The sequence below is a fragment of the Rattus rattus genome, chromosome 3 (genome assembly GCF_011064425.1).
Source record: "Rattus rattus isolate New Zealand chromosome 3, Rrattus_CSIRO_v1, whole genome shotgun sequence".
NCBI lineage: Eukaryota > Metazoa > Chordata > Mammalia > Rodentia > Muridae > Rattus > Rattus rattus.
Window position 1 is genome coordinate 39,220,524 of NC_046156.1, and position 14,051 is coordinate 39,234,574.

The 14,051-nt window shown below is 41.0% G+C and overlaps 1 non-coding gene and 1 pseudogene across 1 annotated transcript; both read left to right on the forward strand.

Annotated features, from left to right (window-relative positions):
• Positions 1 to 2,278: 2,278 nt before the first annotated feature.
• LOC116897578 lies at positions 2,279 to 2,415 on the forward strand. The gene has a single exon (XR_004387586.1). It is a non-coding gene; the product is annotated as a small nucleolar RNA SNORA17 (small nucleolar RNA).
• Positions 2,416 to 3,323: 908 nt separating this feature from the next.
• LOC116895754 lies at positions 3,324 to 6,330 on the forward strand (annotated as a pseudogene).
• Positions 6,331 to 14,051: the final 7,721 nt, after the last annotated feature.

The following is a 14,051-nucleotide window of genomic DNA, read 5'->3' on the forward strand; positions in this document are numbered from 1 at the left end:
CAGGTGGACCATGAAAGGGTCCTGAAAGGAATCTTGGTGTTCATTTCCCATTTTTATCTTCAAATACATAAGGAACAGATTTTTCAGATATTAAAGGACAGTGCGACAAATTGTTTATTGAAATCATACATTTTGACACTGCTGTGAAGTCTTTCTCTTGGGAACTAATCATTTCTACACATCCCTTCTTTTCATTTAGAATTGTCATTTTTAAGCTTTTAACCCAATAATATTTTCTCTTTTATGATATCATAATTTTAAACTAATTAAGAAGGTACAGAATAGAAAAATGAAGTATTTAGATTAAGTAACCTACTTCTTGTCTCTCAAAATCCTGAAGACTCTCATAATTACCCTCACATAGTAGCTAATTTGAATACTGATATGTTATAGTATAGTGTCTTTGTGTCTTTGTTTCTTAAATAAAGCTCACAAAATCTTTTGAATATAGCAATATTACAGCAAAATTCCACTTATCATGGTCAGAGTGATTTATTATGTTTTCCCCTAAAGTATATACAAGTTAAGTCCCAGCCATTATAGCAATGGTGTTAGCAGGTGAAGATTTGGACAGGGGTAGGCTCATTAGTGTTTCTCCCTCCTAGGGGAGGTTAGTAGCCTTAGGACTGTTGTTCTTAACCTTCCTAGTGCTGAGACTCTTTAATGCAGCTCCTCATGTTGTGCTGAACCACACCCATATAATTATTTTCATTGTTTCCTCTTAACTATAATTTTGCTAATATTATGGAGCATAATGTAAATATGTGTGTTTTCTGATGGTCTTAGATCACCCTACCCTCTGAGAGGTCCTGTGGTGGAGACTCACCAATTGAGACCAGTTGCCTTTTTAAGGAAATCCCAGTAACTGTTCTTTCCTTCAACCATGAGGGAGCAAAGCAAGAAAGCAACATCCATGAACAGGATCATGGGCCTGGATTGGGCACCAACCCTGAAGAACTTTGTTTTTGGATTCCTAAGCAACAAATGTTTTCATAGTGTTTGCCACTCAGTTTATGATGATTGGGTCATTGAGTGAATAGACTTAAGGCTGAATGAACTAAGACAAATTTGTTCCTGCTCTCCTGCTATATGGTCACTGCTGTATTACTGCTAAAAGTGTGAGGGCAGGGTGGCAGGGGATATATAGATGCAGAAGGACCTCCTGGTGAGATTTCATATGGAAGTTTAGAAATAATTTGTTGAAACCTGGAGGAAAGTATGTGCATATTGTCAAGTGACAAAACTTGTCAGAATTTTGGTTGTGTCTTGTGGAAGCTAGACCTTGAAATCAGATGTCTATCTGAAGAAATGTCTAGCCTAAATATTAAGGCATAGATTGGATTTTCCTGAATGCTTAAGACAAAAATGTAAAGAAATGAATTATATAGACATGTCAATAATTTATTTTTTAGTGTATGGTACAGGGAATTAAACCCACAGACAAAAGTGCTTGACCACTGATCTAGGCTCCAGATTTTTTTCTTAAAGTTTGAAATAGGGGTTCCTAGTCATGCAGCTGGCCTTGATCTTTCTTTAGTTCAGGTATGTCTTGAACTTAATTCTCCTTTTTCAGTCCCTTATCTAGCTGAGGGTGTAGATCTGTACCACCAGGCCCAGGTTAAAGATACAATTTTTTAAGAATCCATTTGTAATTGAAATAGAATTTCATCACTTTCCCCTTTTTTCCTCTAGCCCCTCCGAGGTATCCTTCTTCAAATTCATCCCATGCAATCTCACTCTTAAGTTGATAGCCTCTTGATTACCATTGTTAGGTGTTTTTACAAGTATATATGAGTACAGAGTCCATTTTTGTTGTTTGTGTGTATTTATCATTTCAAAGCTGACCACCCTGCAAGTCAGCCAACAAAGGGGCTCATCCCTGTTAAAGGCCGAGTCTCCTTAATCTAGCAGTCACTGGTTGCCTGTAGTTCCTTCTCTAGGGATGGGCCCCTGTGGAAATTTCCTCCTTTCTCATTAACATGTCCATTGATAGTGCCATTGTTCTGCTCTTGTTTATGTAGTATTTTCTAGCAGAGACCATTATAAAGGAGATACTTTGATTTTCTGGATCTTAGAATCTTTTTGATGCCTCCTCTCAATGTTCACTGAGTCATAGACTCAGTAACTGGGATGTAGATTTGTCTATTGGGACTTGGGGCTTGGCTCCTCAGGATCTGTTGATCTCTGCATTGTTTTCAGTTATGGTCTTCATTTGCTGTGAAGAGAGGCTTCATTGTTAAGGAATGGCAGCTACAGTTATCTCTAGGTATAAGATTGCCCTGCCCCTAGAGTCATTCTAGGTGTGGCTGCAGTGTCTCATGTATGTCAGTAGGTGGCGGAGAGGAGAGAAGAGAGGATATGTCTATGTTTGGTGTTCTAATGTGTGAAGATCTGAACGACAAGTAGACTAAGACTCCCTGAAAAAAGCTAGCTTGAGATGGCTACCAGTCTGTGCCTGAGGGACAGGACATAGGGTAAGCCTGAGATGACCACCAGTCCAGCACTGCACTGTGCAGGTCCAGACAGCCTCCCTGGATAGGAAGCAAGCATGAGACTTGAAGAACCCTCCCAGAGTAAGTCAGGGGCAGAGGACCATGGGTCTACTTGGGCAGTCCAAGCAAGGACCAAATCTGAGACAACCACCAGATTTGCACCATAGGGCCAGGACAGGGAGCTAGCCTACGATGGCTACCAGTCTGGTGCCATGCAGATGAGGGATGGAAGGAGGTCAAACCATGCCCAAGATCCCTGCCTGGAACCATAATGCAGGAGGGAGTCATAGCACTCTTAAGACCACACCTGAGATGTCCTTAGACACCAAGATAGCCTGGGAGCCACTAAGAGAAGCAAGTAAGTGGAAGACAAAGAGAAACAGAAGGATGTGAGCACAATGAAGAGAGGCAAAACTAGGAACTCAAGTATAGTGAGGAACAGCCTGATGTGAATAGCACGTGATGCCACCTCGGGCCACTGTGGGGCCCTGGCCTATGCTGCCATTGTGACCACATCTGAATCCATTGCTCTGTGGTGGCAAGGGTCTGTTACCATAAAAGGTCAGGCAGATCTCCCTGATCTGGGCTACTGCCTAGGGACATGTCTGAGAGTTGTGAAGAATTGGTCCCACTCCTTGCCTGAACACCCAGGGATAACTGTCCCTGGGTTACCTGAGAACAGGAGAGCTGACTGCACCCTTCATCAGGTACAGTACTCTAGAGGGTGGGCCTGAACATTGCAGGAGTTACAGAAGAGCAGGCCCTAAGTGAGAGCATGGGGGGACCTGTCTAGCAACTTGTCTGCTGTGCCACAGAGAGAGCAAGGGAGAGATGCCTTCCCCTGCCCTCACCCTTGCCACCTACAGCAGTCTAGAGAGCTGCCCCTGTGGTCATGAGAGCAAGAGGTTTGGTTTTGTCTCTTATCTGCTGCAGCACTTGGGCGAGCAGGCTCTGTACCTTGCCTGAGCAGCAGGGTAGAGCTGGGTCTGGATCTTGAGCCAGCCCATGGGTTTGAGAGTAAGAGAGCTGTCTAGCTCAGATACACCTCAGACCCAGATACAGGACTTTGCATTGGCACACCCCAACATCTACCCCATCAATGGGGTATATGAAGGTGCTGGTTCTACAGAACAGAAACTACAGGATCTCCATGACACAGGGCAACAACAGGATATCTGCAAGGAGTCCCAGTGAGGATCCACTACTGATAGAGTAGAGGAAACTAGAGGCCTTGTACCAGGCCAATGACACATTGCAATGAACATTTGCAAGCAAAAGAATGTAGAGAAAAGGGTATATGTGGACAATGAGATACACTTTTTTCCTCTTTTGAAGAGGAGGCTGCAAGAGGGGAGGATGGCTATGAGGGGAAGAAGATGGAAGTATGATTGGGGCGCATGATATGAATTTCACAAAGAACTAATAAAAAGTAAAAATAAAGATTTAGACGGCACTGGCTGATCATTCAAAAGGAAGCTCCTCATGGCTGGTTGCGTGATTTTTTTTCTAGGCTACAGTTCTTTTGCAAAGCATTGTCACCTCAAATTGCTTAATTTCCTTTAAGGTGTGTGTGTGTGTGTGTGTGTGTGTGTGTGTGTGTGTGTGTGTGTGAGAGAGAGAGAGGGGGGGTGCGAGGGCAGGGACAGGGACAGGGAGAGAGTGTATAGTCACATATTTATATGTATTTCTTATAATTTTAGGTAGATATAAAATAATATGACAAAGATAAAAATTTCTAATCAAAAGAGATAAAGGTTGAAAAAATTCTCATCAGTCAACATTAAAAAAAACGAGGGAGGGTGCTTGAAAGAGAACAAAGGTGTCATAAAGAAAATTAATAAGTTATCACACTGCACATCAAGGTAAGGAAAGACTGACCCCTAAGTCACTTTGAAGATTACTAGGACTGCCATAAGGGACTCAGAGGACAAGAATGGGGGAAGTAGACAACATGAAAGGAAGGGCCATGGGTACACATAGGATCTCAGAGCGTGCTGCTCAATTCTGCCAAAACGTTCATTTCCCCTTACCCCATGGCTGCTCTTCTTAGCACCCTGGATTCAGCTCCAGACGACCCAGCGGAAGTTCAGGTTGTAACAACTGGCCTTCTGGGGGCCATTGATATAAACTTTGGTAGCCTTTAACCAGTATTGTCTCCACATGGAATGTATAAGCCTCAAAGGATATCAAGGAATGGGGCTTCCTGAAGTTATGGGATTACTTTTTGAGTTTGAAGACTTTGGACTTACTCAGCTCCTATTTCCTCCTTTTACTTTACTTCTTATCTTGTTTATCCCATCAGAATCGAATGGTCTCCCCATGGCTATTCCACCATTAGTCTTTGAACACATCCCACACTGGATTTCACATGCTTATGACTAGAGATCAATTGACCTCTAAATGTCTCATGTATGTGTGGTTTTGATGACGTTTAGATGAAAGTTTGAAATTTGGATTTTTTATGATGGTGCTAGAACTAATTTAGGTTTTGGGGGTGTGTTATGATAGGATGAATCTATTATGCAATACTGTGACTTTGGGTCAGAAGAACATGTTATAGCCAGTAGAATGCTTGCTCCCAAATCAGAAGATGGATTCTCTGGGCAGTCATTGCATATTTATAAACATTTCCACAGCAAGGCTTTAACTTTCTATCTTCTATGAGTATGGTGAACAATATCATCTATGGATGAAGAAACGCATCCTCATTGTGCACCAAATCTTTTGGTACTGCTGTCATGGAATTTCCAGTCTTCAGAATTATGAGAAATAATTTTTTTTCTTTTTTTCGGAGCTGGGGCCCGAACCCAGGGCCTTGCGCTTGCTAGGCAAGCGCTCTACCACTGAGCTAAATCCCCAACCCCAAGAAATAATTTTTAATGATGTTTAAAAGTCATTCATCTTGGGTAATTTGATATAACAGTTAAGACAGTGCCCAAAACATTAAGGTTCAAATTGACTCATTCAAATCTTCACCCAAACTCCCACAGTGCTATTGTAAACCAGAAACTAAACAAAACCCAAAGCAACAGAGGAAAGAATCCTAGAGTGAGGCGTCACTCTGATTCCTTATTACTTTATTTTTCCTACATATTCATAAGCCCAATACAAAGGAATATAGTCATTTTGGCTGTCAAGGCCATGCATAAGGTAATCATTCCATTCCATTCCATTCCCTCGTCTCTTCCTTGTGGCCTTGGACCTTTATATTTTATCTTTGTTATCACTAGGGATGGGGGTCTCACCATTTTGCTTATTTCCATAGTTGTAAATTTATGGTTTTTCTGTGATTCTTTTTTTTTCTCTTTACCATCTTCTCTCTGGCAGACCGACAGCTATCACCATGTGCAGTTTCAATGGGTGCACCCAGGACACAGGCGGCATTATGCCAAGACCAATGGGAAGGGTTTCTAGTTTCTTAATGCAAAATATTAGTCCCCACAGACCTTTCCAAAGGGATCTTTGGCAGATAAATGGTCAGAAGAAATGAAAAAGAACCCACTATGCAGTCAAATTCCAGCAAGCCGTCATGGGTGTATCTCTTGTTCATATAATGGCCAAGAAGAATTAGAAACCGGAAGTTAGTAAGGCTCAGTGACAGCATGCTGTAAAGGCTGCCAATGAGGCAAAAAAGGCTAAGCAGGCCACAAAGAAGACAGCAATGGCTGCTGCCAAGGTCCCCACAAAGGCAGCCCCTAAACAAAAGATTGTGAAGCCTGTGAAGGTCTCTGCTCCCGAGTTGGTGGGAAACACTAATTTGGCAGATCAGAGTTTAAAATAAAGATCTGTCTCTAAAGAAAAAAAAATTGTGGCTTGCTGATTTTATTGTTTTTAGATCAAGGTACTTGATACCTGTTGGCTTCTTCCTGGAAAGTCAAACTGTTTCTGGATGCTTCTGGTTCTTCATAGATGAATCAATTCCACTACTTCAAGGTCTTTATAAACACTGAGAAACTACAACTCTACCCACACAAATGCAGGAACAGTGTGAAACTCTGAAATATGGGGGGAAGGTGAACTTTCTGGGGGGCTTCCCAACCTGAAGAGTGACATGACAGATAGGCATTCACTTTCCTTTTATCTCCTCCAGGAAGCTCCCAAACCTTTAGCCTAGAACCTAAAAAGTCATTGATAGCATAGTTCCAACAGAAGCCTGCCATGAATCGCTAAAGCATAGCCTAATAAGAGGGTGATCTGACAATAGGAAGTTATTTGACGAATATGTGTCTTTTGCCAAACAGACACCACCATCATCATAGTAGTAGTAGTCCTCCTCCTCCTCCTCCTCCTCCTCCTCCTCCTCCTCCTCCTCCTCCTCCTCCCTCCTCTTCATTGTCATCAACAACAATGTGATCATCCCACTTCAGAGTCAGCAGGACTGGGCAAGAAGCCTCAGCATCCTTATTTCCCAAGGAAACATGAACAAGCAGTTATTTTTCGTTCCCTGTGCAGCTGGGTACATCATTAGTGGCCCAAATAGTCTCTTCTTAATGGTCTTTTCTCATGGCAGCTGGAAGTGGTGATGTATTCGTTTCCTGCTGTGGCAATGCCAGAGTTGATCTTCTATCTTGCTGACAAAAGGAACCTTTTTACTGTAGAGCCCTCATCTGTGTCTCTACATCATGTATGAACCTTAACAAAAGAGCCATGAGGCAGGGGTAGCTTTTCTGTCTACCTCCATGGTTGAGGTAGGGGAGGGAGGAGCTCAACCTCTAGACCTTGTTAATGTCTGTGTTAGTTTTACTACTGTTACTCTGATAAAAATACCCTGACAAAAGCAATTTAAGGGAGAATGGGTTTATTTGGGTAACCTCTAGGTTCTAGTAACCCTTTGCTGGGAAGTCAAGCTGAAGGAAGGATGAAGTGTCTCTTCACTTTGCATTCAATCAGCAAATTAGTGCATGCATGCTTGTTCCCCCCGCCCCCTTTTCATTCTTTCATTCATGAAATGGTACCATCCACATCAGGGTGGGCATTTGAATTTGACTACCCCAATTAAGAAAATCCATCATAGCTGCACTCCTAGGTCAATCTTATCTAGATGAATCATAGCTGAGTCTATGTTCTGCCCAGATGACACTCAAAACTGATCACCACAGTAGGTATAGTGGTTATTTTTCTCATTGCTGTGACAAAACACCCGATGAAAGCAGCTAAAGAAGGGCAAGGTTTATTTTTGTCTCATAGTTTGAGTGTATACAGTCCATTGTGATGGGAGAGGCATGGCGGTAGCGACTTAAGGCTGCTGTTCACACTGCATTCATAGTCTGGGAACCAATAGGGGTTGCATTCTCTCACACTCTCCCTTTCTATTCAGTCCTAGACCTTAATTCAAGAAACCATGCCTCTCACATTCAGCTTAGATCTTCCTTGTTCAAATAAATCTTTCTGGGAATATTCTTTGAGACACACCCAGAGCTATGGTTCATGGTGATTTTAAACCCATCAAATAGCTGATGAAGATTAACCATTACAGCATCTCTAAGACTAGATGGAGTGGGATGGATTATGGATATTAATCCACTTCACTAAGTCTCTGATGTCACTGAAGTACCACAGACTCACCAAATTCCACACATGCTGGGTGTACTGAGGTTAAACAAGATTGAATGAGACAATTGGACTCTCTGTTTTCCCAACCAACCTGTGTCAGCCAGTCCTAGCAGAGAGCTGACCCTCCACTGTCAGCCTTTATCAATAAGACTGAATAATGTGGTAACCATAAAACGGGGTATCCAGCACCCTCATGTCGCACAGACTTGAGCACATATCTCTTCATGGAACCACAAGCTATAATTAGGTGACAAGAGATGGGGCTAGTTGGCAATAAATAAATAAACGAATAAATAAATAAATGAACAAATAGTTCTTTTTTTGTCAATAATTTCTCTGTGGTTTATTAAAACACAATAGATAAACAAATATATTTTGGACTATAGAAGAAGTTACCACAATAAATCCTGATATATGTGACACTGAATTTGTGTATAGGTGGTAGAGAGAAAAGTGTCAAAGCTCAAGAGGGTTGCCACTGAGGGCATGAATTAGCAAGGGTGGGGACAGTAACTTTCTCCTGGAGTAACATGGAACAGAGGAAGAGGCCTGGAGACACTCAGGGACTTCTTTTAGCTGTTCATAATAAAAATGTGAGAAGAGGAGTCACAGGAAACACAGAGCCTCAAGATATTCTCTTACAAGCTTGTGGGAGGTCTTCAACATCCAAGGTCAGTCAAGGTCAAAGACAGAGCATTATCTAGAAACCATAGCACTAAGAACACAGCTTGTAAAATCCTTGGTTAAGTCCTCGAAAGCTTTCTACCACCACCTTCAAGACTCTTCACTAAACAAAATGTCTCCTAAGGACTATAAAGTATATGTCTCTATCACATTAGGGCTTTCGGGAATCTCAAGGGCATTGTTCTATAGCTTAAAGGAAGGCCTAAGGAGGGAATGACTTACTCTGAAAAGACTTACTGTTTTTTTTCTAGTCTCACACAGACTATAAATTGACATACAAGGATCCCATAAAGTTATTTAAAAGAATTATAACAGTTTGGTCAGAAAAAAGGATGAAGGCAATATGAATTTTAAAAGCGGCCTCTGGGTCATTGGACATCTATGAGTACAAAGAAAATCACTCAACTGCAAACATAAGCTATTTCTGTAAAATGAAAGATGGGCCAGAGGGCAGAGTCAAAAGTCTAGATGACAGATTCACTCCCAGAGAGAGTTTCTTGTCCCTAATCAAGGAACTGATGAGATGTGCCTTACATATCTCTGAATTGCTAGGGACCAATCACTGTGTCCCTTCTACATATCCCCGAGAGAGTATATCTATTATGGTTTCCTAATACTAGTTCCATCAGTAGACACTGGGTATGCATGTAGGGATAATAACTTGCCTCCTATTCCACTCACACGTTTTCAAGGCAAAATGAATTGTATCTATGGAACTAAATCTGAGGACTTTGAGCAATACCTGAATTTGATTTAGATGACCTGATCCTGCCCCTCAAGAGTGGCATTGATTTCATAACTTGATGATTCTTCGAGGAGCTTGTAGGAAAAGTTTAAATGGTTTTTGGCTGAAGATGAATTGGTATGGTTTGAAAACCTGAACATAAATTATGTGACACTCTTCCCATCAAAGAGTAGATCCTGTGTTCCTCGTCCCTGAATATGGGCTTTAGGAAATGGTAGAAATGATGCCATTCTGGTTTGAAAGAGAAAAGCCCCCTGTAACTATGCTCCGGCATTTGCATTTGAACATTGGGTCCTCATTGGTGACTCTGTTTTGATGCAGACTTGCTGAAGGAAACGTGTCACTGGGATCCTGCTCTGAATGCATGTACCTTTCTCCTGCTTTCAGTTTGCTTTCTCTGCTTTGTCCTGGAGAAGGAAAGATCTCTCTGCCTTCTGCTCCTGCCAGTGATCCTGATGGGTGCTACCATATTTCCCCGTCATAGTGGATTCTTACACCTCTTCAACGATAGAGCAAAATAAACCCTTTATTTTAGACGTTACCTTGGTTGTGGTGTTTTATAACAGCAACAAGAAAGGAAGGAATACTGATGGAATGGGTCCCCAGTTCGGAATGTACAAATACCAAATATAACTCAGCGTCACTTCTTTCTTTCCTTTGTTAAGCATTTCAATGCTAATACTCTGTATTAACCAATAAAATGATGAAGCAAAATTGACTGTTTTGTTGTTTGCATATGATTCTTAGAAGACGGGCACTTATCCATCAAGGCTAATAGCATGCTCACCAACATCTTCTCTACCAAACAAAAACTATTGTATTGTAACCTTTCTTCATTTTCAACTACTTCTCTATTCCTTGATATAAATACTTGTTTCCCTCTCTGCACTCATATGGGAAGACCTGATAACCAATGGGACAGAATTAGGAAATGGAGCCTTTGAGAAATGATTGTGTTATGTTAGTTCTTTTTATTGCTTTTTAAATAAAGACTTAGAGAGCTTTCCTCTTCTACTCTGTGGCAGTGCACTGAGCTGGGCCTGTCCTGAGTTCATAGAAGTTCATGGGACCTGACAATGTTTTAATTTGAATATTCCAGTTTCCAGAATCAGGAAGAATTTGTATCTGTTGTTTATAAGCTCCTCCTCTGTGGTATATTGTCGTAGGATCCTGAATGAACTGAGACACTGCACTATTTAAGACAGCCTTCACAGTGATGAGAATGAAGTCATTTCTATACTCTGTGCCTTATTAATATGTTAATATTATGACTATATTATATCGCCCTTCTATTCTGTTATTTTTCACATGTGCCATTTAGTGTCCGGCAGATCAAAGTGCTCAAAGAAGCTTCCAGGACTCCCTCCACCTCCTGGTGTATCCTACCCCAACCCCTGCTATGTCTCCTGGTCAGGTTCCCAGGAGATGTATTAGGCCTGATTCTACCCAATGTGTCACAGGATTCAGTTTTGCTAGTTTTGCTAGGATTTGTTTTGTTCAGTTTGGACAAAACAAAACACAAACAATTCCCCCAATTCACAGACAATCTAAGATGAAAAGCCAAAGCCCAATAAATAACTCTTCCTGTTTGTGTGCAGTTCCTCTCATTCAGCTTGACTCACCCAATTTATTTAAATCTATTAATTAGATAATGAGTCACCAGCAGTCTCTCGGTTCTGCGGAATCATTATCCTTATTTTCTAATTTGCTGCAAGGGAAATGATGTATGTAGACATGCTCTCAAATATTAGAGAGAATAACTGTTTCCCATGCATATAAATCATTATTTTCTTCTTTTGAAATTCCAACTGGAAATATGCAAAACTTCTGGGAAATGCATTTCCAGGGCCTTTCCTTTAACCCATTGTTTGTTTTTGACAGCTCCTTCTCCTCAGTCCTTAGCTCTGCTTTTGGAGTCTACTTTTTAAGACTCAAATCTAACTCTCTCATTCCCATCTCCAGGCTTCAAAGTCATCCCAGCCTCCCATTCCTTTCTTCACTGGATCCTGAATGTCCTCCAGGCTCTAAGTCATACTTGGGTCTCTTCACCTCTAGGCACTCGATCCCCAACTTTGACTATTTTTGTTCATCTGCATTGGGGCACCTGACTTCTTGGCTTCTGTGTCATGGCCTGTGCAGTCTTCTCCAAGTCCAATTTAAGTTCCCGTGCCTTGCTTTTTGCTTTTGTTTGTTTGCTTTGGTTTTGGTGTTTGATAGTTTATGGTTCTGCCTTTTTAAGATCCTCTTCTAGAATTCCTACACAGTACAGCTCCTCTCAGTTTACATTTCTATGTCTCCCCTTTCACTAGAAGCTTCTTTGCAGACAAGATCTGCCTTGCATATTTGTATGCAATGAGACTCTTGCCTTCTTGGTTAATGAATAGAGTGAAAATATCAACAGTTGCCAAGAAGGTAGATATTTATAAGCGATGTCCTCTGATAGAGGAGAAAGGGGCTGCCCATCTTCCTATCCTAGAATAATTTCTAAGTTGCTTAATTCAGATATTTGAAAGTCAACACTTCTCAAAGACAGTCCCGTATTGGAACCCAAGAAGTCACAAGCTTATAAGTGAACCATGACATTTTTCTACCTAATAATTCTCTCTCCAACAGCTCCCAGTAAAGGGCCATTAATAACTGAACTTTGATTCTTTTTCAGAAAAAATATCAAATAACTTCTTGAGCTATGGACATGTACTTGACAACAGGAAGGTGATTTCTCTACACCAAGTTAAATAGACCATGGGACATAAACATTAAACAAAATTTCAAGTCAATAACTACTAAATTTTCATGTATTGAGATGAAGACAATGAAGAGGATAGACAGAATATCCTCAAAGATTACAAATAAAAGCTTCCGTAAAGAAGTCCCTTTTGAAAAATTAAATATCAAGTCATAGAATTCAATTTGATCTATGGAGGTGGTCGAGGCTTCTTTAAGAAAGACAATGTGCGCCCCTTTATATACAGGTGCCATGTTTTCTTTACACATTTGTCATTTGATGAACACTTTGGTGTTTACCTTGGCTATTGTGATATATATATATATATATATATATATATATATTTGTTCTAGTTCCCATTGTTTGAGGAACCTTCATATTGTTCTCTGTAATGGGTGTTATAATTCATATTCAATGCAACACACACACACACACACACACACACACACACACACACCCAGAGTCTTTTCAACTAGCACTATGTGTTTAATAAAGTTTTCTTTTACTGCGATTCATATCCAGTTCCAGGAGTCTATTCCCACTCTTGGTTTTGGACTCTTTCTAATTCACACATATGCCTTCACTGTCTGTTCTTACATTTCTCTGCTCGTGTGGGTTTCTTATACACTCCTATATCAGCCTGTGCTTCATGACTATTTCACTGCAACTGGCAAGCTACTCTATTTTCCCTCTTTTATTCACTACACCTTTCCAAATCATTTGAAGGATACTAATCATCCAACTTTTATGACATTTTTGATGAGTGATATGCACTAAGTAAAAGATGGTCTTTCCAACAGAGGGATATGAGCTACTTTCTTTTCCTTGTGTGTGAATGTTTTAATAATATTTCTACATCCCTTCCTAGATTTTCACAATTTTTTTTGAGTAATGACATGGATATAAAGGCTTTCCTAGATGTAGCAATTTTAAGAGAATACTTACATTGTGAGATTGGAATGGCCTGAGGCAACGCCTTTATTTCCTTGTCAAATCTCATAAACTGAAAAGGTATTAAAGAAATAGTGTTAGGGAATTTGAGAGAAGGGAGTCTTCTGTTGTTTCTTTTCTTCTACTTCCCCTCCCATGTCCTGCTGGGTCTGGGAGAGCCACAGGGCTCAGTCTTTGAACAGGCAGGCAAATGATTGTCATGTTTCAAAGACAAGCTCAAGGTAGCTTTCTCACAGCAAGGGTAATTGGCCATTGTGCCTTCTTGGGTGGGACCTGGAACTGCCAGCTGCTAGTACTAGACTCGGAACATTTCTCACAGAAAACGGCATGGGCAATGGTTATCTTAGTGCTCTCATGAAAGGAGGGCCAATCCAGTATATTGATCTATAATTGTAATAATAATGAATAGGTATGATAATAATATAGCCGTATTAATACCTAACCAAATTAAATATTTCCTCTGTGTCAACATGCTGTTAGGCAGTTTTCTCAGAATTAAAACATTCCCTTCCCAAGGAAGGAAGAGGGTCCTGACCCTCAAGAGGTAAACAAAGAGGGCTGTCCTAGAAAACAGAAAGGGATGGTCTCAGGACCCGACTGCTGCTCCCCCACAGCATGGAAAGGGATAAAGGATGAGAGTGTTGAACTCAGAACTCCAGTGGAGCTGCCTGATGCAGAAGCTCCATGGTTACCACTCTCGTTAGTTATCCCATGTCAGGGTGCAGTTTTCTGTGAGGAGATGCTTCTGGGTCATTCTTGCTCCTTGTAAGTAACCCCTCACCCACTCTTAGGAAGTCTAATAAAACCTCATTGATTCCCCAAGCTGGACAGTGGCCCGACTGTTATTTTAGTCTAAAATGGCTTCCTAAACGGCTTTTGGGGAGTGAGTAGATGTGTATGT